The 26,748-nt window shown below is 40.1% G+C and overlaps 1 protein-coding gene across 2 annotated transcripts in view; it reads right to left on the bottom strand.

Moving 5' to 3' along the window:
- Positions 1-20,972, bottom strand: part of DDC (dopa decarboxylase) — a 72,334-nt gene extending 51,362 nt beyond the window's left edge. Inside the window, exon 1 of one of the 2 annotated variants that reach the window (XM_014941107.1) lies at positions 20,807-20,972. The gene's annotated coding sequence lies outside the window, so the exon portion shown is untranslated. Of the gene's footprint in view, positions 1-5,223; positions 5,347-20,806 lie in introns of those variants that run through there. The other variant, XM_014941108.1, reaches the window with a different exon arrangement.
- Positions 20,973-26,748: the final 5,776 nt, after the last annotated feature.

Below are 26,748 nucleotides of genomic sequence, written 5' to 3'. Positions count from 1 at the left end.
AAAAAAAAAAAAAAAAAAAAAAGACATTTTTTAAAGAAAATAATATTAGTTTTAAACCTGTTATTCAGATTATTTATTGTATTACTCATATGGCCTTTTTGAAAAGACCATATACTCTCTTATTTCTGCATATTAGGCCAATGCCTATATAGTGTTGAATTCTGCTCCACTCCAGTGGACATTGTATAGAAGTAACTCAGCAGTTAAAAAACTGTAAAATCTTTAATGCCTATGTCATGATGTAGATTAGATTAATAAATATAGGTTGTATCTTCTTTAGCATAGAAGAGCAGGAGAGGCACATTGATGAAGATTGAGCAACCTGGTCTAGTGGAAGGTGTTCCCAGCCATGGCAGGGGGGTTAGATCTAGATAAAATTTAAGGTCCCTTCCAATTTTAACCATTCTATAGTTCCATGATTCAGAAATCACAGATTTAATCCCTACTGCTGCTGGTTGACACAAGGACATGGCACTGTTATGTTGCACATAATCAACTCCCTCCTGCCTTATAAAGAAGAGGTCTAAGAAAATAGCATGCTGTGTGTCTCTATTATCATCTATAATAACAAGTTATAATAATCACAGTTACCACAGTGATCCACTATGCTGCCCTGTCATTTTATCCACTTCTTGCCTCCTGTCTTGCTTCAAGATTTAGCTTCTTTACTCTTTTACTGTAAATGCACATGCTGTGCCATTTACAAAACCTAATTTCTTACCGAGGTTTCAATTACAATTCACTTAGAGCTGATCTGTACTGTATTTTGCAGGAGGTTGTGAGGAAGCGCCGTCTGGGGCTGTCCCTGTTTCCAAGATCTAGGTGTGCTTTGAGCTAGGCAGAGACTGTGTGAGCACCACCAAGCTCAGCTGAGATGAGCTGGAGTTTGCCTGCAAAATGCTGTGCAAATCTAATTTCATGTTGCTAGGGTGGCTGTTCCTGCCATCCTGGCCCTTCCAACTCTTTTACTGTACGTGGTTTTGTCTATTGAGTGCTCAGTGAATACAAGGTTGAGACCATGGTGCATAAAAAGTGTGCAAGAGTCCTTACACGCTCAGATTGCGACTGGCCCTTGGGATCTAGTAAAACAGTTGGCAAGTGAAACAAGGATACTCACTTCTGGTGTAAAGAATTACTATACTAAGTTCACATACCTTCAGATCTTCACTTTGTAAGGAAATAATCATATTAAGCACAGTGTGAATATTCTGTAATTAAGAGACAATTTCTTAGGTATCACTTATTTATAACAGAGGACATCATTTTGAGAAAGGAGAGACCCTTCTGGGCTTTATTATATTTGAATTAGTACATTACAAAAGAAAGACAGCATTGATAAACACCATCCTAGAGACATCTCTGCTGCTACAAATAGAGGATCTGGGATTTGTGTGGAGCAGCTGCTGCTGCTATTTAAGAAAGCAGGGTGCTGCTATAGGTCATGAACCACTTGGGAAAGCAAGGATCTGCACAGTAGGGACTTCCAGCCTCCCAGGGAATAGCTGTCCTTGTTGCTGTTTTGTTAGAGTTTTATTACTCTCTTTAACCATCATTTAAGTGTTTATTCGGCATTCTCTATGCTTTTATGAAAGGGGAATTAGGACCTTTCTCAGATCTTGCTACTAAGTTGCCGGAAACGCATTAGCAGTAGTCATTACCGTCCTCAGAGGATTCTGGAGGGCAGCTTTGTGTGTCATCGCCCCTTGGAAAGACTGTGTTTAAGCAAGCAATTTTGTTTCCACTCCTTTACAATCAGGATGATTCTATTTCTTCAATACCCCCCCAAATCTTACGTGCATTTTCATTTAACACATCTTTGATCACAGTTCAAAATTTTAATAAACTTTCTAAATAAGTTAACTTATGCTGTCATTATTTCTTTTATGCTACTTCATTCATCAGTTCATTGCTACAGCATGCTCTAAAAAACTTGCACATGGTAACCTGCTTTTTTTTTTTTCTGGTTTCAGAGATGAAAGCTGTGAAAATAAGAATTTAACCCGTGACTGTCAAATTAGTAAGAGTTGCCTGAGACCAAATTGACTCAGAACTTGAGGATTTGGTGTTTCTAGCACTACTGCTGTTCACTACCGACTTACAATTATTCCTACAGAGTTTTACACGTGGATTGGTTCAGTTGAACATCTCATTCCGTATTTCTGGCTCCAATGAACTGTGAGAACAATGTCAGAACAGGTAAGAGTATCACTATACTACTCTCTAGCTTTACTTTGTATCAATGAAACATAGGGCTTCTTTTAACATAGAAGCTTCTATGGCTTGCTTGGTCTTTTCCCAAAATATAAATCAAACAGCATAAATTAAATAGCATCACGTGCAAGCTGAAAACAGCTCACAAACACAAAGATAAAAATAAACTTACTTTATTATCAAACATAGATACTATGTTATATAGCTTCTGACCATTTTTCTACCACCTAGGGTTTTTTTGAATCTGAAATTCTTTCTATTCCAAGTCATATTTGCATCATCTTGTTCCTATGTAGTATGCTGATATAATTTATTGCCATTTTTATAATTAGCAGTTTGGACAAAGTTCTTTTTGGATATCAGGATAAGCAAATAAAATTTAGATCTAAACATCAGATACACATTCTGTGGTTACAGCCTACGACCATGGAACTGAAATTTGTCAACTCAGTTTGATAAAATATACATTTTATATAATCACTGAGATCTTATTTATTATTTGTTCGATATAGTTCTTCCCAAGAATTTAAATTTTCTTTTTTATGTCTTATTTTAAATCTGATTTTCTGTGAGTAACAAGACGCAATTACGCTCTCATCCCTATATTTATTCTCTTCCTCAACTTTCCATTACAGATGTCACTTCATCTGCTTGAAAGTATTACTTGCTATGGAAGCCACCTCCAGTAGACTGAATATTGACAATTGTTTACCAGTTAGTACTACAAAAATGCAAATTACTTCACCTCTATACCAGTATGGAATATTTCTCTCTTCTGCCTCACACATGTGTATACAACACATGTACAATGCATAACACAATGCATAGAGAGAGGCCTTCCTTCTGTGCCAGTGTATTTTAAAAATATAGTATGTGATTTTCTAAGCAAAATACCTCAGACAACTCAGCCCTTAGGGTCTGCAGTGCAAACACTGTTTGAGAGCATCCATAATTTCTGAAGGGCTGACTGCTACAATCTGTGTGTGCTCAAAATATCCACTTAACTCAAAGGGACTTAAGCCACAGAATAATGCAGGCCGAGTATCCAAAACTAAATGGAAATTTCAGATAAACTAAGCCTCTCTCTGAAGTATTTAAGTATTTTTGAAGGCCCATAAGGAGTGATAAAGGCTGCATGCTTCCAGGGATCCCACACCTCCCAGGATGAATTCAGCATATTCAACATCTGCTAGCTGAACCCCAAGTGAGGAGAACAGCTTCTCAGGAGGCATCCTGCCTAGTTATCAACTTCCACCACTTTGTAAGCACAGTCTGAATTCAAATTAATTGACAGCCTCACTCTGATTGATAAAATACAATTCTACCAAACATATATTATGTCTGAGTACTTTTGTTGCCAGCAGGAATTGATGGATATAGACACCACTGCATACATCTTCAGATCAAGACCTACTTTACAGGAGAAGATCGAGTTTTGCTCTTAACTTCAGGTAAAACCAAGAACAATCATGTTAAGCCTTAAATTATATTAATGTATATATACTATGTTTTTTAAAAAATCATATATAAATTCTTTGCTCTTCAATTTTCCTGGAATTTGTCCATGGACAAGTACACTACACAATCTAAAGCTGACATATCCTTTGCTGCTTTGTTTAAACTACTCCTTCTACCCCTGCCCTGAAATTAGAATATGGCAACATTTTATTTCAGTGAAGTTACTGAAAACTGTTGTTAGTCTTTGGATTGTATATTCAGCATAATGTTCATTTGCAAATAATTCCCTATTTTTACTGAACCATACAAATGAGCAGTTTACACACAACTAAGTTCTAAATACATTAATACATATAATATTATGTAGATAACATTCCGCTTAGCCATTACTTCTGTTAAAAAGTATTGTCTATAATTTTAGAATCATGAACTAAATATGAATTTAAAAGATATCTTTTAAAAGGAAGTCTGTTCTGAGGAAGAAAAAGGGAAAAAACAGGAAAAAGAGAAAAAATGAGAGGTATGTTCAATGTATTATAAATTTCTGAGTGCCTGTTCTCCAGTTCATCAAAGTAAAATAAACAGCTAACATAATAAAACTTTTATATTAAATACAGAAATGAAGAATGCATAGACACATTGATAGCACCTTTAACTGACAGCTGCATTGGCTCAAAAAAGTAATAACTGTCTATCTTTCCAATAAATGAGGGAAGTGTCGTTTCTATTCTGCCAACTGATTGTTGCAGAATATAATGTAATTTAAAGGCTACAGTGACACCACTGAAGCCACAAAGACTTTCTGCTATTGAACCCAACTGAAGGTTTTTTCAGCTGTTGCCACTGTTAAGCTAAACTTCTACCATTGACAATAGGAGTATTGCCTGAATAAGGACTGTAGCATCATTATTCTTTTTCAGCATGAATAAAAAGGAATTAAATCAACTCTGTATTTCTGCCTTTGCACAAGCCAAGAATTAGGTACAGAATCTGTAGGTTCTACATCCCATTTAAAAATTTCATTTTCCAGTTAAAAGTTGCTGGTTTTACTCATTGCTGTCACTGGCACAGCATCTGCAACTTCGTAATTTTCCCTTCTGAGGTCTCATTATAGTAGTGGGAAAGGGTTACTTCTGAAGAAAACCTCCCCCTAAAAAGTCATGCCTTTAATTTATCTTGAAAATTTTATTATTCAAAATATTTGGCAGAGAATTTCTCAAGGTCTGCTTGGTTGTTCAGAACTGTTGCACTTGGAAAGACAAGATATAAACTTTTGGATACATGGGATTATGCATAAATGTACATAACGAGTTATAGCTGACATACATCACATATAAAAGCAAGCAAATGCAAAATGAGAGGTGCACACTACATTGTGCAAACTTAGGTTAAAAATAAATGCTTTTTGAGCATCCCAGATTATCCCTAAAATAACACAGGCTGGCTGTTTATTAGCTGAGCTCCCACTCTAAGTAACCAATTGTTGCACTACCCCAAATGTACCTATTTGAATTTAATAACTACAAAGCTTTAAGGACAAAGAATGTTACTTACAGCGAGTTGGTGAGGATTTTCCTTCTCCTCTGTCTTTCTCACTGTCTTTGCTCCTCTGTGACAGCTATAAAGCACAGAGGATGCAGCTGCCAGCATATATAGGCAGAGTATCCACGTCCCCTCAGCCTATCACAGCCCGGTGCTTTGCATTGAACATGCAGCAGCAGCATCTCCCCTTCCTCCCACACCTCCTCCAAAATATACTTCGCAAAAAAAGCCACCCGAAAGGCAGATGGACCCGACTGAGAAATGGCCACTGCCTCTGTGAACTGTGGTGTACGTTTCCTTCCATCAACTCCATTAACAAGTCTGACAGTGAGTGTCTGATCACATGCTCCCCGTCTGTGTTACACACTCCGGGACATTTCTCCTGTGGCTGTTGCTGTAAAACCAAGTGCTTTGAACCACTTCTGTGAAACATTATTTTCGGGAAAGAAACACAGATATGGCTGAAATACCACTCAAGTGACTGCAAGCTCTGAACAGGTATACACGTGGGATTAGGATCCTCAGATATGCTCTACATAACTTTTTCCAGGTTCTTTCTTTCATCATATGTATACTTAAAAGCAAAAGTAAGTTTTGTTTCCCTATTCTAAAAGAAGAGTCATATGGGTGGTTCTCTTTCCTAGATGAGTCCAGGTAACTGCCTGTCCTTTTTATTTAATTCAAGTTTATTTAAAAAAAAAAATACTATCAGCTTTTCGTAGTCCTGAACAGCTTATAGCCAGGTAATATGGCAGGAGATCTGGGGTGGCCACTGCTCCCAGGCTGGGCTCTAGTGTGCTGCAGTATTGCAGCCAACCTTTTCGTGAAGGAGGAAAAAGTTCTGGTTGTCATGTATCTTAAAACTGTCACGGCTGTGTTTGCTGCTACAATGATCTAAGGCTGATTATAACTCTGCTACAATTCTGAAAGAGCCTGCTCACAATAAAAACAGGACCTAAAATCCACAGAAAGGCGTGAGGTTTTCATTGTGCTTGTTGTGCTAGATGTTACTCTGTGATCAGACTCACATTTTCAGTTCTTGGGTTGGGTCTGCTGTAATGATCAGTCTCTAATCGTGAAAGCATCAAGAAATCCCAGGATCAGCTGCAGCTGGCTCTCAGTTGTTTTTCACTGCAAATCAACTCCTGAGCGTGCAGGGTTATAGCCTGGGCAAACTGGGATCCCATAAGAAAACAACTGTTTTGAAGTTTTTTCTGATATTTTTTTTTCTCCCTGAATTTGACTGAAAAGGTTGAAAATTCAAAATATGTTGTAAGGGTATAAGAGATGTAGAAACTGAAGGTGTCTCTAGTAAACATAAAGGTAACTCAAATCTAACTCCAATGTTTCATTCAAACGGCTTACAAAAGGTAAATAACTTTCAAAGGAAATTTAAAATGGAAACTAAAATTAAGACTGGAGTATTAAAATGCTGGTTTAATCAATCAGACTGTTGAAATACCACCTCAGAGTCATCTGATGTGTTTTTACTTTCCTACTGTACCTTAACTTACCTTAAAAGTTGCTGTGACCAGGAAATAATTGCATTTTCTATTAAAATCTTTTCTTTATTTATTTCTTAGGAAGAAAAAAGAATTAAAGTGTGAGAGGTACAATAGGCAATGCTCTTCTAAAAAGCATAATCCCATATCTATAATTCTAATAATTCTTGTGGCTCATACTACTTTTCATAATCCACCTCATCAACTGTTGGCAATACACAAATCTTTGCTTAACAGAATCTTTCTGTGGTGGACAAAAGCAAGATCATTACGTTTTCCCCAGTGGGGGCTGCTAAGGCAGCCCTGTTGTGGCCCTGTGAATTTGTTGCAGATCCTTCAGTGCGCGGGCTCCTTCACAGAGAAGAACTTTTATCGCTAAAGCACAATGAATAGAGATCTCCCCTTTACTGCTAAACTGCTTCAACATTCAAGACACCAGTGTGTGAGAAATAACAGATGATCCTAAAAGGTTTAAAGGCCAGGGCTTGTTCATAAGCAGCCAACACGTCATAGTATTCACAGATAACACGAGACAGACTTCAACGTGTTTTTGCACATGGAGGTATGTCACCCTGAGGATGATATATAATGATGCTGTCCCCATGCAGTAATGGTACCAATTTATTACCATTGCTGAACTCTTTGGTTTGCAAACAAGGTGGGAGAGATAACGTGTTTGAACAGGAGGCTCCAGCGCAGCACTGGAGAATGATGCAGACAACGTGTTATCAGTCGCTTTGCAGTCCCATTGCCAGTCCGTGTACATAGACGTGGATCAAAGCAGAAGGACTTAAACAGCTCGTGCCCACCTTCCAATAGTTTTCATCCCTTCCATCATTATATACAATGCAGATTAGAAATTAAAAGGCTGTTTTCCCTGGCCTTCATTCCAGTTATGCCTTGTTCCCAACTTTATTTTTCCCTCAGCATGACGCTCATCACACATCCCAGTGTGTGGACCCTAAATGTGGTCAAGATGTGTTTGTGCTTTAGATCACTGAACCTAATATCATTGAAACAAACCTGCTCTAAGCTATGATGTGAAGAGCTTTAAAGTCACTCAGATATCATTAATATCTTAGATATCGAGAAAATAATTCAAACAATTAATTAGGAATTGTACTAGCACAATTTGGTATCAAAGAAACTGTCACTATTGCCCAAGCATAAGAAAAAGCACCAGTTTGTTGCTTAGAATTTGGTTTACTCCTTATGCGTAGTTTGAGGATGCTATTTGGAGGCTGCAGGCCTTTTTTCCTGCTTCCCTTGCTATTGCTCCTTCAGAAAAAATCTCAGTACTAGAACCCTGTCTTTGTCTTTTTTTCCCAATATAATATTTCATGAATGTAATAATACCAGTAATGGAAAATAAAATTACCTACAAAAAGGAAAAGGAAAGAAAAAACCTCTAAGAATCACTCAGATATACTGGAAAAGTCCTTATATGTTTCATAAACAAGGTCCAAAACTGCATTAGCCATAAAGATGAGGCAAGACGGAAGAGAATATTTTAGCTGAAATGTGCAACGAATAATTTTCTGCATATAAAAGAGGGTGCATTTCCTTTGGAAGAGAGTAAGAATTAAATAAAGCCTTCAGACACAAATAGATGGATTACTTGCATCGTACAAGGATAAAAACGTAAGTCTCCTGGAGAACATAAGTAGACTTTGCAACAGATTAGCCAGGAGATGAATCTCAGACAGAGCTGACAAACTGGGAAAGTATCTATCTTATCTTTCATGAATATTTCATGTATGACTTGTTTTCCCTGTTCAGTTCCGTATTGCTGTCTGTGTGAACATGTGAAGGTAAACCAAAGGAGGATAAAAAGGAACTGCTAACGTAGCGAACACGGCCACAGACTCAAACACACAGCTTCGGAGGAGTTAACGTACCACTTGCTGGTTCGAGGCAGCCTAAGCACTTTACTCTTATGGAAGCAAGCCCACAGAAAAGAGAGAGGTTGTGATGAACTGAAAAAGTGTCAATAGAAAAACTGACAGGCTGTGAAGAGTCACAGAGACAGTGAGAGCAGGCTGCAATCACAGTAGGCAGGCTCTTCCAATACAGAGATAGGAATAGCTTCTGCTGTGAGCTGAAAAGATGTGCTTACCTAAGGGTGTAGGCACTGCTGAGGCACTCGTCCAGCCATATATTACTCACAGAAAGAATCTTCTCAAGCACTGACCTCACAGAAGCTGCAGCCGACAGATGAACTGCTATCAGGGCTTACATGTGCTATTAAGACCTCGCATCAGAAAAGCAAATTATAGCAGTTTATGACTGGAATGTGTGAGTGAAGAGACAGACCCAGGTGAGGCGTGAGGAACAAGATGGCTTGAGATACAAAGGGAACATAATGCAATGTTTGTTCTTATGTAAGTGATTTGTTTAGATCACCGTTTACAAAGATATCATAGATCACAAGATGTTTGGTCCAGAAGACATTTTGCCACCGGCTGTGATTAATGCATTGTCACGAGGACCATGCACTACCATGCGCTTCTTGCAATAAACTCGGATGAGCATTTCCCACCAATAAAAGCCTTGAGTCATTCTTGATGGGACGAGAACAACATTGGAGTCTCCTCATAAAGAGCACCTTGGTGCTCAATTGTCTGACACTGTAGCAAGTACTATGGCAAGGGATCATCCTGGTATTTCTTGCCCTTCCTCCCTGATAGCTTTGTTGCACTGGTGTTTTTGACTTCCCTTCAGTCCTGTGCTAACATGAGCACATTCCTAGAAAAGACCAATGCCATTTTGCTGGAGAATTTATGCTTAATATAACATAAAAATTACTGGCTATGTGGACTTTCTCCAAGGAAGTGAAATTACTTTACATATATCACAGACCTAAGGGTCTGGAGAACTGAGTGGGAACTTTATCTCCGACATCCGGGTCTCCCTGGTCACGGACACGCATTGACAGCTGAAGCACTAAATAAGGTAACATTTGCTACCTTCTGCTGCGGGTTATTGTCTCTCTCTCAGAGGTGACAGTGACACACATACACGCTTCAACTCTTTTAGCGTAGCGTGTAATTTTTGCTTAGGAAGACACATTTACACTAAGATGAGACTTTCCACGGGAGCCATGTGACCAGTACGCCCTGCTTTAATACCATTTCCTAAGACTAATGGCAATAAAATGTAAGCGTGCTGATCACATATCACCTCATTCTCTCTTCCCGTTTTCAACACTGTGGTTGTCACCAAGATGTGATGACCTCCGTTATAGCAGTCAGATCGCCCGTCACCATTGTGACAAGATCGTTTGCCCACCGAGCATTGCTGCCAGAATGTGGTGACTCTTGTTACGGAACAGGGAAGTGTAACGGCGCATGAGATATTGCCTATAAAATCAAGCAGCTGCAAGTCCTGCTGCAGTGGTCTGCGACACATCCACCGTTGTCTTCTTCCTCCGAAGACTGAGTGACTCATGTTCTTCTGGGTATGGTCTGAGTCTAGACTATGATTATCGTATCATGCACGAATTTGACCCGATCTGTAGAGGGCTGAGGTGACAAAAAGTCTGGGTAACTCTAGAATCATAGTATCATATGGGGTTGGAAGGGACCTCTGGAGATCATCAAGTCCAACCCCCCCACCGGAGTGGGTCTACCTAGAGCAGGTTGCACAGGATCTTGTCCGGGCGGTTTTTGAATGTCTCCAGAGAAGGGGATTCCACCACCTCTCTGTGAAGCCTGTTCCAGTGCTCTACCACTCTCACAGTAAAGAAGTTGTTCCTCCTCCTCTAGATAGTAAGAAAACTATATTGATTACTAGAAATTTTGCATAATTGAAAGTATAACAATTGATAAAAACGTGCAACAATAAGCTACACTAATAATAAATGCTAGAAATAGTAGATAACAATAAGCCATCCTGATAATTAAATATTTTATGCGATAATAAAGCTCTAATTGTAACTACAACCCTGTAGCCAGTCCTCATTCTACCAAAGATCCCTAAAAGAACCTGCCTGTCCCTGTAGCATTGGGTGACAGAGCCACCAAGTGTTCACACACTCCATCCTGCCAACTCTGCAAAGAAGGGCAATCATCTCCAGCTAGGAGGCAAAACAGTCAGCCAGGAAAGATAACAGCTTAAGCTGCTGCAGGTAGCTTCACCACAGCGCAGCCAGCCATATCCCCACTCAGAACTGCCTGCCATCTGTTCTCCTTATGATACTGTTCACTTCCACACCTCAGATAATCACAGCTTCCACATTATCATTAGGAGAGACAGGCTCTCATTTAGACAGGATTTACATGTGACTGGAGGAGACAGGCAGTTAAATAAGGGTAGTCCGATACATTCATTACTTTTGTGCTCAGAGACGTTAGCTCAAGTTCTTGTTTTCAAGTACAGATGCAAGTCTTTTCCATATGCTATGCAGTTCTGGGTAAGTTCTCAGGGGCAGCTTCCATAAAATATTTCGCTATGAAGGGTTGTTCTTTTCCAGATTATTTCTCTTTGTTACCACATTTGACTCCAACTCTATTTGGAATCCAAATAGTCTAAATCTAGGCCAGGTGTTAAGTGGCAGCACCTCCCCACCCACATGCTGGCAGACTTTGTCCCTGCTCAGAGGCACAGATTTTGAACCTCTCTGTGCTGAGGTCAGATGCTGCCAGGCTAGAAGCAGCCTGCCGTTACAGGAGTCTGACATTCTGCACAGACTGAAAGCCAGTTTAGGAAACTTTGGGGAGTTTTGAGATTTCTGGGGTTTTTTCTTCCTGCTAACTCTTTAAGAAACTATCTATTTTATTTAGGAGCAATCTTGATTTGCATAGTCTTGAGAGAAATCTCTTCCACCTCTACCACCAGGCTAACTTTTGTCAGCAGGAACTGCTTAAGAAATATCATTTTTTTACTCTTCCTTATTGCTCAGAGAATACAGAAGGGAGGGAGCGTATGCTGAGGGAAGGAGAATCACTACCAGATTTTGTTACACATATTGCAACATACTATGGAGCAAAACACCTTACTTCCCATAGCTTCTGCTGAATTCTAGTACTATTTTCCCCTTTCAAAAATACAACAGTCTAAATCTATTTCTATTGACCAGTGAAGCAAAAATTTAGAAAATTGCCCTTCATCTACATTCTCTGACTTGTGAATCATCTACAAGCAGTTAATATTTTACCCTGGTTGCAAATTTTCTTAATATGTGTGTTCGGCATGTAAAATCACACTAACCTTTCATCAAAATTATGATTTATTTACTGTATCTTACACAATAACAAACTCTTACAACCCAGGCCAGTAGTCTACATGCTATGTAACTGCAGTCTTCAAGAAAAATAATTGAAGTAATTAATCTACTACATAAAAAAATATATAATAAAGCTTACAAGATTACTCAACTGCAAGTACAATGCATGTCAAGCATATTCCAAGCTCACAACATTGCTAAGATAAAGGAAATAACTCAATGCAACGTCAAACAAGGGATGAATTACATGACCTCTTTACAAAGGAAGGCACTCCCTTTTCACTGAAAAAAACACATGAGAAGTAGTGTTATATATTCAGTGAATAGTTAAAACAGTTGTTTTCTACCAATCCTACGATAGCAAGCTGTCATGGAAAGCCAAAAAGTATTTCTGGATCCTCAAGACAATACACTTCTCTTCAGCTCTGCAACTTCCAGCTCTGCTGGCTGCTACTGCTGCTACCCAGGAAGACAAGCTGTAAAACTGCGATGGCAAGGTGACCAGAAGCATCATCAATTAGCATGTGGAAGAAGACTGGGGAATAAGGGATCCAGAACATGTGTTAAGACTCAAAACACTTGCTATGGCTCTGCCTGTTGAATTTGGAATAGAGATAGACAGAGCTGTGGGGTTTCTTACAATGAAGCTGTATTCACATCCTCATCAGGCATCTAAATTTAGTTATTTCTTTCCAGGAAAAATGGGCTGAAAATTTGGATTGAACTGGGAGTGTAGAAGCACTGTGCAGTGTAGCAGAGAGAAACGCACAAATTACAGTAGAGGACAAAGCTTCCTGTACTCACAGCTCAGCTGCATTTCATCATCTAGCACTACTCATTTCATATTTCTTTCTCTGTTTGTCCTGTTAAATACCTATTGAATAAGGCATTTATATTCATATTTGGTCGACAAGATAACCTCCCTGCTGCTTTTCAAATAAATGAATGGTGCTTCTAGGTCTACATTTGTTGTTTTGCTCTTACAGATACTTCTCTTGAGCAAAACGATGTTTTATGCTGCTCTGGATACAACAAATGTTGATGCATCATCTGGGTAATCTCAAAGCATCTTCACTACTTATCAGACACTTCTGTTGTTTAAGTACCAGTAGTCTTAGGAACTGTATTTTTTCAAAAGACCAATCCTCTTCTGAAAACAACTACTGGATTCACTTCTAACATGGAGTAGTGCTGAGCAGTAGAAACTGCAAAAAAGATCACAAATCAATACCTGGTGGCAAACTCAGCTATATTAGATGTGATACTCTTTGTAGCATAATAATGTTGTAATAAAGTGATGTAATAACATTCAAAGCTTCAGAACAGCAATCACCCTTCTTCACACAAGTTTTTGCATTTTGTACCATGTGTTTTGTATATATGTACCAAACATATATACACTACAAATAAATACTTAAAAACAATGTGCAGCAAACATCCTCCATCACAAGTTCTTTTTAAGAATGAAGCTGTGGAGGCTACACTTTATGCTAGGAACAAGCAAGATAAGTCAAAGGTGTGTGAATATGCATTTCCTAATAAAACAGCACAAACAAGCCAATAGGTCCACCACAGAACCTGCAGAACATCAAGATCATTTTAAGTTTCAAAAACAATGAAACATCAGAGTTAGGGGTGATTATCTAAATAAAAAGGTAACTAAAACATTTTTAAACAGCCATTTTCAACAGCAGGATAAATAAGAACAGGTGAGAAAGAAGGAGCTAACAGACAGTACTTATTGATCTGTAATAAAGTTTTTTATTTTGTATTATTCTATAACATTTAATACCTAACTCCTCCTGGCTATGAAATTTCATCCAAATTTAGGTGCCTTTAAAATGACTACTCATAAAGAAGTATTACACTAAAAATTGTTGTTCCAAAAGGGTGCAATGTATTTTTAAGAAATACATATTAGAAAGGATAAGAAATCTGCTCTTGAAAAATTAGAAAAACATTGCCCAAAGGAATCTCCAACATAAAGAAAATGTCATAACACCAAAGACTGAGATATTTTGGGTTTTTTTGTTGGTTTTTTTTTTTTAACCTTGGAAGCAAACATGTAAGGAAGCCACAGTAGAAGCAAATGACTAGTTCACCAATCTTAAAGTCATTTAAGGACTAGTACATTGCTAAGTAATTGCTGAGCTGAACAGAACAATATTTAACATCGTAACAAATTACTGTAATGGTAACAAAAGTGGGGTTTTTTTTTCTAAAAAAAGGAAGATTAAATGGGCAAAAAATATGTTTGTATCTCAGATTCTTGCATAGTGCTAGAAAGGAAATCACCCAAAGCCAGGAGCTTACTCCTTAGGATGTACAACAGAAATAGGCATCAGTAACCTTGAAAAGGAGGAGGTAAAGGTAGGCGTAAGAACAACCCAGGGCACGGATTCACATAAAAGTTGTGTGGCGTGGGCAGATATTCTTAAGATCAGCCTTAAAACTAGATAAGCTGCTGATGCAACTGCAGCGAATCCTTACATGTGCATATAATCATAATAATGTATTCTTTTTTTATGTGTGTGTATCTTATCTTTCATTAGCACAAAACACATTTGTAAGGCTTTGGGGTTTATTTTTTTAATTTAAACTTTGCATCATAATAAACGTTATTTTCAGTAGCCTAGCACAATAAGGCACCTATCCCAGCGGGTGTGGAAGGCTTCAGAACCATGGCCCTGCAATACTTACTCAGGAATCAACACCTCTGCACCTGGTCTCCAGGTATCTAAAGAACGGTGCAATATGGGCCCGTTTAAGAGCTGGCAGTGCCAAGAAAAAAATTCTGGCATGTTCAAGGCAACAGAAAACAAGAGAGAGAGCCTGAGGCACCTGTCATGTTAGCAACCAGCAAATAAAGGACTTCTGAGAGCCTGGAAAGATCTTGTAACAGGAGCTTAACATATATAAGCATGTGTTTACGTACCCACCTGAGTAAAGGCTGTACAGTAGTGTGTCATTATCCTCAACAAACATGACAAGGAAGGTATCGCTAAATAATTAAATAAATTCTAGGACATGATAAAAAGAAGGATTCTAGGGACAGATGCCAACATTAAATATAAATTTCCTTGGAGGAAAAAGAATACTGAAGAAGCAGAAGATTATGCCAGAAGAAAAATGATCAAAATGCTGAAAAACAGAAATAGAGGAAAAACATGGGAGTATGTGTAATGTGAGCATCCAGTCAGAGCTGGCTGCTTCTGCTGCTGCTCAGGCCACATGGCCAGTGGTGACACCCCTCAGGACTGCAGCAGGGCCCTGCTGCCAGCTGGTGAGTGCCCAGGGATGCTTGTACTTGAACTCTAGTTGTGGTCTGAAATGTCTCCTGTCAGAGTACGCACGTTCCCTAGAGCTATTCCTATGCTGTTATTGTTTACAAAGCTTTCCAAATGTTTTCTATTACTTAATTGGTTAGTCTGAATTAATCAGTTGAATTGGTTAATTGAGGTGAATGAATGAATACCAACAAATTTATTTGATCTCAGGACTTATATTTCTAGCCAATGATAATTCTGTATCTACATTTGTTACGAAGTTTGACTGTATACCCCAGTTTATCATCGGTCCTTAATAACAAATAGTATTCAGTACGGTACAGCGATTTCCAAGCTATTTCTCTACAACCAAGCCTTTCCCCTGCACTTACATTGTAACGTTAAATTTTATTCACACATTATTTTGTAAATTTACTGTCATGAGGTTTGTTTTCCCCACACATTTAAATCATCAATAGGATCCTTTTAATTATTAACTTTTTAATATTTAATATAAAGACATTGTTAACACCTTCCTAGTTGCTACCTTTCATGACAGATGTTTCAAAAGGACATTCTCTAGCCATCATTTCTTTCCTTCCAAAGATCCACTCTATTGTTCCCTGAGCATTTCCACTTCCTATGCAAATTCTGTAAAATTCGCTGGTCTTTTATGCTTGGGCAGAAAATATTATCACATCTTATGGGAAATCTTAAGATACACACAATATTCCTCTTTCTCTCCCACAAATTCTCTTAGTTGTTAGTTCATCTTTTGTTACAGTACAGGCCTACTCATCATCTCCTGTCTCAGACCTCTCAGTAGCCATCACTACAGTGAGCATTCCTCCTCGTCCATTCTTTCTATGTCCCATCTCAATCACAGTTCCTGCCAAGGAGGTCTGGTAGACTCCTCCACCTCAGCTAAATTACATGACAGCCACATTACCTGGGGGCTTTTGTATTTGTCAATAAGCACAGGAAAGCTTGCCGTGAAGGGATATCACCCCATCACCCCCTCTCTCCCCACTTTTTTTTTTTCCTATTAAAGATGCAGCCACAGGAACTAGGGAGGAGACCTAGGAATGTCAGGTGTTGAATAGTCAGTATAGAGTCTCAGGAGGCTCAGTAAAATTAATTCTGAAGTAACATAGCATACAGAGGGAGGGTGGAATTAAGCCTCCAAAGATCTTAAGGGCCAAAATAATGGTCTTTGTCTAAACAACCTCAGTGCCACTGTTGAACGAAAACCTCTGTTTAATAAGTTCACCAAAAATAGCCATAAGTTTGGATCCAGTAAGAACAAGTTGGTGGTGATTATACAAAAATATTCTAGTGACTTTTGATAAATTATTGGAACAGTTCTGGAATATTCAATATTCTCTCAGATTTTCACTTTCAAAAAGACTCACTGCCCTCCTGGAGTTTAAGAGAAGATTTCTCTTCAAAGGCACTTATCCCCTCCTCTAGGGAAGATTCAAATGAGTGGGCCTGGTTAGCTTTGAAAATGGAACAACATGAGGGAAGCCAAGGAAAGGATAAGGGGAAAAAAGAGTAAAGGGAGAAGATAAAGAACTTCTTTCTGTTTTTCAAATTTCAAAAGCCCGAGAGGGACTACTCAGTGAAATTAAAAGATAGCGGATTAAAAACAGACAGAAGGAAACACTTTTTCACACGATGTGTGGTTAAAATTGCAGAAAATATAATTACCACAGGAAGCACTACAGTCAAGAACTCAGCAAGATTCTGATGGGTTTGCAGATGTATAAGGATATCAAACATATCAAGAGCAATTTAAAACTGCTGGAAGGCACATGTATTTCCTCAGGGAAAACTGTCCAAGCATTTTAAAACTGCACAAAGAAACGTGCTAATCAGAGTGAGATACAAAGAAGAAGGTCTCTGCAAGATAATGCACCCACAGGATGCCATTAAAGAAATGTCACCTCCTCCCAAATCCTTTGCATTCATTTTCTCCCCCTCCCTTTAAAGCAACAGCACAGAAAGGGAAAATATGAGCCCCACTGAAGGACCAGTTCTTTTATAGTACTGTCTGAGATGAAAAGGTTTCTGCCAGCCATCTCCCCAGCATGCTGGCATTTCAGCTGCCTTCTGCTTGTCCAGTGTATCTGGAAATGCATATTTACCTTGAAATTCATATACGAGGTTCTATGAGTTGCTGGATTGTTTCTGATTTTCTGAGCTCAGATTGTTTTTAAATGCAGAAGCACCATATGTAGTATTTCTGTAATTTCCCATCTCTCTTTTTTACACAACTAAGTAGTCATAGTAATGATGCTTGCTTCCTTTTGTTTCACATTAACTATACCTGCACTGTCATGTTTCAGAGAAAATAAAATCTGAAAACTGTGAGGTTTTTTCATTTAAATGAAACAGTTTGTCAACAGCACAACTGAGCACAAATGAGAGCAAAACACAGGGAGGTATTATAAGCAACTTAACAATAGCATTACTCTGACACTGAATTTATAGCCTTCCTAAACTATACACTCCAGTGAATTTTTTTTTTCTAGGATCTCTTTTCCATCAATTTTTCACCAAGAGGGAAAAGATTATTCCCTCCCTTTTTGCAGCATCCTTCTATGCATTTTAAGATGCCGCTGTATCCCTTGAACTCCAAATTACATGACAGTATTGCTAACACCAATGCCTGATGTTACCCTAGCAATCAGACAGTAGATGGTACTTCAATATATATGAAAAAGAATTTTCAGAAGCATAAGGGATGTCACAAACCCAAATTTGGCAAGACTGGCTTGAAACTCTGAAATGCTAATAATAATCCTCACTTAGGGTTATACGTATTACAGCTTATACTGGAATGCAGAGTAACTGCGACTATGGCTTCAATTGTCTCTCTCCAGTGTTAAGATCAGAAGAGTCCCATGTCCTCTCTCCTTATACCTCTTCCAGTGACTGAAACCTTTCTGCCTTGTCTTTGTTCATACCACTTCAAAACCTTCCTAACCTCTCTGCTTCATATTCAGTCTTGTAAAGATATGCTGTATGTAATATACTGAGAGGTACATCCTCTATAGAGTCTGTTTGATAGGTTACACTGTACTGGAGTCACATCTTTGCCTTCAGGTCACCCCATGTTCCTACATCCAGACTCACAGCACATTTTACTATGGAGAATCAATAGAAAAAAATATCATGTACTGCCATTAAGCCTCACATCAGTTATCATCTTCTTAGAAAAAGAATTTCTCTAATTGCCTGCCTTTGAAACCGCAAAGAATAAAACCTGAACTAAAGTAATGTAAGAATAAAAGTAATACAAGAATAACAACACTAGACTCCATATAAACCATCCAATTCCTCTGAAAACATACAACCAGGAAGGGTGAAGATAAAATCTATTACACCTTCACAAAGGTCAGCAAACTTTCCCTGCATTTTAAAAACAAATATTCCTTTCAAAAGCAAGAGGGAAAGAATGGTATAGTATTAATTAGCAGTGAACTTTAAGAGCAACCTTTTTAATGCATAATGCTATTGCCAGGTCTCTGACAAAGAAACTAATACTAAAATCCCAATTTGCCTTTCAAGTAATTACTATTTACCATAAGATCTTTTCTCCTGTTTACTTGTTTGTTTGTGAATAGGTGGAGATACAACCTGTACAGGATCAAGAAAGAAGGTGAAAAATGTACAACAAAACAGTTGTTGCATTCAAGACATTTTCTACAGGAAAGATATTTTTGCCAAGAAATAAAACACGGAACCAGCATGAGCACTGGTTAGATGGGGAGACACTCAGAGGAACACTGGAGGCCTGTGCACATGCAGAGGCAATGGACATAGTTGAGCTGAATAACAGGATTGTGATTAGGATATGCTAGAAGTAAATTGAGTTTGTTGTAGTGGTTGGGCTAATTTTTTTCACTTACAAATGATGGTATTACAAAATACTGTTGGCCATACATTTTTGCTGATTATACAATATATTATCTGTGATTGAAAAAATATATCTGTTTTGGTAACTCAGAAGAACGAAGTGACCACTTTTTGATGTTTAATAGAAGTAAGAAACTTACATTTAACAGAGTAAGAAACTTACATTAAGGAGAGACTATGGGAAAGACTGAAGCACCTGAGCAATTTCCCAGGGATGTGTATCAACTGACCATCCAAAGAAACTGACAACTTTAAAAAACCTTTAGCAATTTTCTTTCTGCTACAATGTAACAACTCAGCTTCCCAAGCACCATTGCCCATGCCCTCACCGACTTATCTTGGCTCTGCACCATCTTAAGAGAAGGCAGCTGACCGGCAAAGGGGGAAGGCAAAATACATGTCAAGTTTTCTGCACTTTCACAAGATAAATGTTCCAGCTTGCAGCCACCTTTGAAAACTCTCCTGTCTCCTTCCTCCCAAACATGAGGTTTCAGCAACCTCTTTGTTAACAGAGCTTTTGTATTATCTTCTAAACAGAAACTTCCACCTACCCCAGTCCTGCTATTTGACTCTACTAACTTTGCGGTATGGGGCAGATAGAAGAAATGAGAGTCTCTGTTTTATCAGTAAAGCAACAGTTTTACCCCATTATGTGTGCAGAAAGGATATAGTGGTCTAATTAAAAATCCATAGTCCATGCCCTCGGTCTCAGTACATCCCCTATTCTTGCAAGTATTCTTCCAGTATCCTCTTTAGCTTTTAGCTAAATGTATTTAGCTCATTTAGCTTTTTAGCTCTGGGTTACTGGTGGGGAATGCACACTTTGAATGTCAGACTTTCCTCCAGTGTCACTCCCCTGAGGAAACCTTTCAGCACACATCACATACTTGTTTTTCATCACGCTTTCATTAGGGTATTTACTCTTTTTTCCTTGTATTTACCATTGACATAAATGGTAAATTTATGTAACATAAATGGTAAATGGTAAAAACTGTCATTTTATTCCCCTTTCCTTTTCCAACTGTATCTCTACAAACAGTAGTTCTAATTTCATCATCTCCTTGCTCTCTGAACCCTACCAGTGTTGAAATAATTTTTGCTGTTCTACATTTAGCCACACATAAAATTGTAATGTCAATGTATGGGGATCATTCCAGTGCCTGTGTCATAAACAGAATTTCTACAAGAGGACAAGCCCAATGGGACACATCATTAACAATGAAACCAAGCTACAGGAACAGGAGAACTAGATTTTCAAGCAAATAAGAACTTTTTCCTGACCACATTTGAAAATGTCAATAAAATTCTCTTGTCAGCTGGGATTCAGCTCTTAGATTGCCCAGTACGCCACCATTGAGAGGTATTGCCATTCCTCCAGACTGCTTCACTTTCACCAGCAGTGCCCTCAAGTCAGTTTTTAGAAGCAGTTAAGAAGAGATTCTCTTAAAAACATTGTGAATTGCAGAGTTTTGATTTTAAAATACTTCATGAACGCTTAACTTTTTTAACAAAATTGGCTTAAGCATGTCAATTAAAATAGAATTACATTTAGCATATTATACTGCATTTCTAAATGCTCACTAGCTTAATACTTAAGACATTATGCAGACTTGTCAGGTCGGATTATTTGGTAAAATTAGAGAGGTAACTTTACTTTCAGACGTTAGTGAGTTTAGCCTTACCTGTTTGGAGATTTCACGCCTTTTCCAGGTACTTTGGAAACAGGTAGTTTCTGTAGTCCCCTTTTATTCTCCTGTCCTGTGAGGAAGAGGTCACCAGTAGCAGCGAAGGAATTATATTCTCAAGAAATTTCTAGGGCTTTTCCAGTAACTATCTGGTCTTCATTGCTACTGCGCTTGTCCTGCACTTTTTCATTAATCATTAACCACGTGTAGCACTATGTTAATCAGCTTTATTACTCTTTCTTTCTCAACAAGGGGAAAAAAAAGAAAACTTGTGAATTCATTCAGCGCTGGTTCCCAAGCATTAGGATGGGAGGGACAAGGGGGGCTTTTCACCCACTCAAAAATACACTGACTGGGTGCCAGCGGGGAGTGGGACAGGGAGAGCCAACAGGCCCGGCACATCTGCTGATTTGACACCAGGGAATTATGCTGATGGCAAATGTCTACACAACCAAGATGTCTGGAAATTCACACAGGTGGGACAAGCGAGGTCACCCCAAAGCCAGGCCCCCGGGGCTGCGGCAGCCCTCGCTGCACACAGGGACGTGGCCGGTGTCGGCTCTCTTGTCTCCGCCGGCTGTCCCCGGCCCTGAGGAGAGGCGAAATCCTCACAAACCGGGGGCACGGTTCCCCTGGCGGGGTTCGGGAGGGGACGGGCACCCCGCTGCCTTCGGGGCCGGCCTGCGCCGCCATTTGCAGCAAGTGCCCCGGGGCGCTGGCGAGCACCCAGCCTTCCCCGAGAGCCGTTTTACTGCTGTTTCATGGGAGACAAGGCCCGGCGGTGGGTTGCCGTCATCAAACAAAGCAAACCAAAGAAAGAAAGAGAAAAGAAATCCCCGGCGTGTTTAACGCCGGAGGGTGCGACCCAACCGACCCGGGCTCTATCCCGGGGCCCGCCCGTGGCCGCCCTCTGCCGGCCTGGCCTGCCCGGGCTGCCATGGCGCCGGGGGCGGTGGAGGAGGAGGAGGAGGAGGAGGAGGAGGGTTGGGGGACGGAGCTCTCTGGTATGCAGAACCCGGCACCCTTCGGCTCTGGAAGGAGGCAAAGTCCAGGCTCTGTTTCAGCTGGCCTGCACTGATGTGTCAGACGTATCTACCTATTTATTGTCCCACATTGGAAGACTTTTTTTTTTTCCCCCACTGACTCACTCCAGGGTTTAAACCAGTCAGTAACCGGCGACTGGGCATTAGTAAAATGGGATTTCTTCGCCACAAGCTGCTGTTTGCTGGGGCCTCTCAGAGGGCAGCAGCTGCCTGGGGGCCTGGCAGGCCCCTGCGCCCAGCTGCCCTGGGAGGCCATTTGGCAGCAGCCTCCCCAGAGATGGCCCAGGAGGTAACCGGGGAGAATGCCAGCATGCCTTCTTCCCCTTCTTTCCCTGCCTGACCAGCGGCGGATGAGGCAGGGAGAGACTTGTAGGCCGCCCTGCCCCCCTTAGGCCTGGCCAGCCTGCTGGCCCCAGCATGGCCCTCTCCTCCCTGCCACACCACAGCTTCCAGCGAGAAGAAATGCCGTGATTCGGCAGTTGTGTGCCTCTTTCTCTTCCTCAGCTCCCACACAGAGGGGAGGCAAAGCTGCATTTTACCCAGGAGAAGCTTTCACAATGAACCCCTGGACAAAAAGACCTGGAGATGGCCATTGATGCACAGCTGTACAAGATACATACAAGACACCTGCTCCTGGCTTGCAAGTAAGCAGCATCCATTCCCAGTCCAGTGGTCATTATAGAGGACAAGGCATAAGCTTGGCTCAGTCACTGTTGTTTATCACCCTGTTTCGGGGCCAAATGAAGCCGGACACTACCCCTCTACAGCTTCAGGGCCCCCATGGCCTTTGCTGTGCTGCAGCAGTTGAACCAGGCAGCCCCTGCACCCCCAGCACACCCTCCTGGAGGCAAGCCTGGTGGGGACAGCTGTGACAGACCCTGGAGGTATCACCATCTGGGGTGGTAGGGAGTAAAGTCAGCGCTTACGGTACTGCTTCTCTAAGGGCAGTCTTAAATCAGTGGAAGAGAGCCTGCAGTTGATTGTAGCACAGGCTTCCTTGGTCTTTCCTCAGCTGGTAGAGCTACCTCCAGTTGTTTCTGTATGAGCTGGCCCTCATGTGGACACATGTACTAGGTCAGAGAAAAAAATATCTCTAGCCCAATACCTTACCTAATACTTAGTACTAAACATGTAGGGAAGAAAGAGTACAAATAAGGATTGCCGAGTTATGATTCTTTCCCAAAGACTTATCCTGAAAACTGGGGACATGGCCCATGGACTTCTGCAGTGAAAGATGGTATTTTTGTAGTTAATGTCCATCAGCTGAGTTTGTTCTATCATGTTTAAGCCCTTCATCAACACTTGTGAACTTTCACCATTTTGTGATGGAGAACACTAGGGCTTACAGGGATAAATATTTCTTTTTGTTTTGTAAATTATTTTGTAAATATTTTCTTTTCTGTTTGTCCTGAACTGGGCCCTTGCACATTTCAGGTGATGCTCTGTGACTTCTGTATTGGAGATAGTAGTTAAATGTTTTGTATTCTGTTCAGCTGCCTATGTCTTTCTGTAAGTCTCTCTCTATCCTCAGTCTTTGCTTTCTAGTCAGCTGAACCATCTTACTATATTTAATTTTTCTCTGACCATCCTGTTCATTCCTCCTTATATCTTTTCCATTTCTACTGCACCCCAATTCTCCCTTCCTGCTCCTGTCCTAGGAGTTCCTGTTTGCTTATCCTTTCCAGGACAGCAGCTTCTAGGCTTTTATTTGTGAAGGTGTGCATACAAACAAAAAAGATACAATGTCTTCCCAGGCACACTCTCTGTTTTCTAGAGCAAGTGGAATGCTTGTTCCGGAATTTGATTGTAAATATTTTGAGGCAAGCTTTTTAACCCTTCAATGATTTTCATCCTTGTCTAGCCAGCTGTTTTCACAAACCTCATAGTCTTTAGTGAAAAAACAAATTAGTTCTTCTACCCACCTATTCTATAATCATCAATTTGTTTTCTTCCATGACTAGCTGTGTTGTGGAGTAATTTTTTTATGAAGGTTCTATCCTTACAGCTTGCCCTATTTCTAGGTCTGCTTTTGTCTTTGGACCTGTGAGAGCACTACACTAACCTGAAAACTAAGAGTTTGTAAGAGTCAGGCAGAGCACATTAATACCCTGCAGAAATTCAGCAACCAAGAGAAGTCTTATGGAGGAAATAAAATACTGAAGAGGTCTAACTAAGTTAAAATATTTCAAAATAGGATGTATCTAGTATTCTTAGTGGGAAAATGAAATTGTACATTTCAGTATGTACATCGTACCTTTTCAGTACTGAACTGAAAGCCATTTGCTTTAACCATTCTCATCATTGCTGGCAGAACCATACTTTCACCTTTTCTTTAGATGGCAGTTGGACAGACTGTTTGGAGAACAGGCAGGCGGGTTGTGGAGAACACCCATTCCCCAGCTCTTTCTCTGCTTGGTAACCCAAAATGCCAATGCTCACACCTCTGGAGAATGCGTTTCAAAAGGCAAATAAAATGGAAGCCTTTATGTAGGTGTGTCTTCACAGTTCTGAGGGAAGAGGTGGGGAAACTGACTCTAAGGGACTGGTGAGCAGCGCTTGGGTATCACACCAGTGTCTTTACTGTGTTCCCAGTCACACCCAAACCATCACTTGGATAATATTGCCCAAGAGCAATTCTCTTCTCTTCTCCACTCCATTTCCCTTCCCTTTCCTTCCCCCTCCCAGGCTAGCTCTTCTGAGCTCTCCTGAGCTCTATTGTCTTAAGAGGTACACCTCTGACTGCAGCTGAGCTTCAGAGCCCCTAAACCCAGGCTGTACTTGAACTCAGAGCCGGCAGCTGTGTTTATCATTTCACCTTCCTGTTCCCCAATTGTGGCACCAGAGTCCTGCAGCCAACAGATGGAAAACACCTGACTGTAGCAAAGCATACAAACCTGGGTAACTAATAAGCGTCGTAAGACCCTGTTAATCACAGCTCAGTGTCTTGTAGAGAACCAATCTTTCTTGCTAAAACATCTGCTAGTATCTGTGCAGAATGATGAGCAATTAGAGCAGAATGTCTTTGGGCTAGGAGTTTGCAATGTGAGTGTTACACAAACTGATGTATTTTGAAGTCTCAGATGTGACTAATCACCGTATCTAATGAAAATCATATAGCTCTTGGACATAGTTGTGGTTATATTAGGTTTTCAAATACAAATTAAATTGTGCTCCAAGTTAAGGAAGGAAGACATAAGATTTAGGATGCCGAAGCAACCCTAATTAAGGCAACGTGGATATTTCAAAGGAAGATATCTCTTTTCTCCATCTGCTGATATTGTTAGTGAAGTTTCCAAGATGTTAGACAAACAACGCCTGAGACACAAAGCAACACACAAGCTGGACATTAACAAACCAGATTAAAGCATCACTAAATTAGCAATAACATAAACCCAAAGTCATCTAAAGTTCGACTTACTTGAAGGGAAACGGCTCATCTGGTGATGTTTTTCTCATCTGGTTTTGTGGGTACAGGCTGAAGCAGTGATTTGGTGTTAAAATAAACCTAACTTCAGGGTTCTGAGGACCAGGATAAAAGTGCTGCAGCCACATGCTACACAACACCAGTCTGATACAGATTTACTCATAGCTTCAAACACATTTCAGCTGTTTTGCCAGGTGAACTTCATGCTGAAAGGCTTCATGTGGGATCAGACGTCTGATTACGCCTGTTGTCCTACAACTAATGTAAAAGCAGCACAAACCTTCTGTCAGGCAGTTAATTCAAATCTATACCATATACCTATTTCTGATCCAGGCTGATTTTGTACTGGTGACGTTCGGATGGCACACGTACCAGCTGTTCATGTCTAGGGCCAGGTTCCACAGGGATCATTTTGCACTTGCCACATCTGTGGGTAGTTTGGACAAACACACCGACAATACTGCCCTGCCACTGGGCTTTTTACTTACCCACACCCTTTTACTGGGCTGCTTTTTTTTTTCATGCCATCTTCTTGTCTGTTCCAAACATAATATATACAATAAAGTAAGGTGGGGTTTTGGGCTTAGTTTTTTTGTTGGTTTGTTTGCGTTTTACAGGTGTGTAGAATTATAGGAATTATAGTCCTTGACTTTTAATGATTAAAGAGAGGGCTGGTGTCAATGTTAGCAGAGCTTTCTTTAGCTAAATAAGAAGTAGGCACCCTCAAACCTTTCTGTAAGCAACAGCTCCCTTTGTTCAGCTCTTTCACAGGGTAAGTTGCTGCATGCAACTTTGTGAACTCTAAGCACTTTCAAGTTTAACGTGCATCTCCACACAGAAAAATTTGGGGGAATAACAAAGCCCAAAATAAGTTCTCTGCCTTTATGTGCTGATGAATGAATCTCATAGTGCTAACACGTAACTCACGCCCCAGGTGCAACACCATCTCGCATGCAGACGTAGCATGCGGAAGCCAAAGTGTGAGGAGGCTTGAAGTGGAATGCATCTGATGGCTTCTGTGGGTCAGCAAGGCAGAAACAGGAAAGCATTGTTCCCAACAAAAAAAAGAGAAATATTTCCAACCTTCTATTATTCTAACTACCAGAAGAAGCACCAATCTCCCCCCTCAAAAAAATGGCTTTTTAAAGCAAAAACATATTTTGTGCAGATGTTCTTTTCCACCCAAATATAAGGATTACAGGGGTAAACAATTGCTTTCTGAAAGTACTATTGAGAAGTTTTCTGATCCAACAGCTATCAGGCCAGTAAAGTGCTTTATGCAGAGTGCACATTTTCAGTGAGTTATAGCTTTGTTTTATGACCCAAAAAGATGCTCGTGGTGTATTTCCTGATTTGATTCTAGCAACCTTCCCTATGATAGTAACTATCACAGCAGAATATTCCCAATAATTTTCCTCAAACAAAAGGGGTAAACAAGTTCTTTTTTCAAATAAAGGACAGTCTGTTCTAAT

This window comes from Calidris pugnax, unplaced genomic scaffold (assembly GCF_001431845.1).
Source record: "Calidris pugnax isolate Ruff unplaced genomic scaffold, ASM143184v1 scaffold8, whole genome shotgun sequence".
In the NCBI taxonomy this organism is placed as follows: domain Eukaryota; kingdom Metazoa; phylum Chordata; class Aves; order Charadriiformes; family Scolopacidae; genus Calidris; species Calidris pugnax.
Note: the sequence above shows the minus strand (reverse complement) of the source record. Positions and strands in the feature narration are given on the sequence as shown.